This window comes from Gavialis gangeticus, unplaced genomic scaffold (assembly GCF_001723915.1).
Source record: "Gavialis gangeticus isolate Ggan-Ray unplaced genomic scaffold, GavGan_comp1, whole genome shotgun sequence".
NCBI classification, from domain to species: Eukaryota; Metazoa; Chordata; order Crocodylia; family Gavialidae; genus Gavialis; species Gavialis gangeticus.
This window is the reverse complement of record NW_017729029.1, coordinates 53797133-53798467: the sequence shown is the minus strand read 5'-3', so window position 1 is coordinate 53798467 and position 1335 is coordinate 53797133.

The window sequence follows — 1335 nt, the reverse complement described above, 5'->3', positions numbered from 1 at the left end:
CTTGGCGTGGACCTTTGGCACATACCTTTTCAGCTGGCCCAAAAGCTCCACAACAGGTATTGTACCTTGTACATGAAGTGAATAGCAAGGTACAAAAATAACTCAAATATAATATACTGTGACTGGCCACATTTTAAAGGTTCTTCCAAAAAAAAAAAAAAAAAAAAGGAAAACCTTCCTGATTTATAACAACTCAAAGAAACTAGCAAAATTAACACTTAGGCATGAAAAAATCATCTATTATAGGCCAGGTTCTGAACGGGCTGCACAGAAAAACCCAAGCACTTGCTTAGTCAGTTGTTCATTACGGACCAACTTCTGGAATCGAACAGACGAAAATCATCTCGCCGGACTCCAGAGACACACCAACTGGTGTGCCCGGGAGCTGCAGCAGTCCCTGCATCCTTTTCTGGGACGTATTTCTGAGTCAGGAAGGAATACGAGGGCTGATTCTAAGCCCCTTTACACCAACATAATTCCACTGGCTCCAACACATCTACTCCCGACTGCCAGAGCTGCTAGCAAGATGAGGAAGAAAGCCCAGAGCGCCATTTGTTTCCTGTTATTTCACATTTTGCTCAGAAAACTGCATGAAATCTGTTCTCCTTGAAGTCATTCCCCACGAGGGAAGCACTGTGCTGAAGCATTGTGCTCGCAGGCCCGTAACACTAATTAAAACAAATGCCAAGCTCCCTCTCAGCAATGTGCTGGGAAAACGGTGGATATTATCTGGCTAATCCAGAACAAATAGGATTTCTTAAGGGCTCTTCCTCAGCAGATGGCACGGAAAGACTGACAAAGTGCCTGTCCGCTCTCTGTGCGGCTGCACTCCCCGGTGCTTGGCAGGTCTCACGGGCCTCATGGACTTCGTGGATTGGGCTCGCAGGGGATTTGTTTCGAGGACAGGTCCCTGTGAGCGGACCTGGCTGCACCAGCGCAGTGCAGGGCACCTCAGAGAAAAGCAGAAGGCCAGGAAGGCTTATTTCACGCTCGGAGAGGAGCAATGACAGGGTGGACTCTTTTCAGCCGGTCCCTTTGGAGCCCCTCAGGCCCTACAGGGTGCAGTGCAATGCCCAGCAAAGCCTGAGGACTCCAGGGAGCCCCCAAGCCAGCAAGGGGCTTTGTGGGACAACCCAAGGGAAACCGGCTCTTGGGGGACCATCGCTGCCTCCCCATGAGGGGCCAGCCTGGAGAGAGACTTCACTTCAGCTCCCTGCCTCAGGCTCCCCCAGACCCTTTAACCAGGGGCACCTTCAACCTGAGGGGCCCCCTCAAGCCAGGCCCCCCCAACATCCTTCCTGAGACCCCCCTCCCCACATACACCCCCCCACGAGC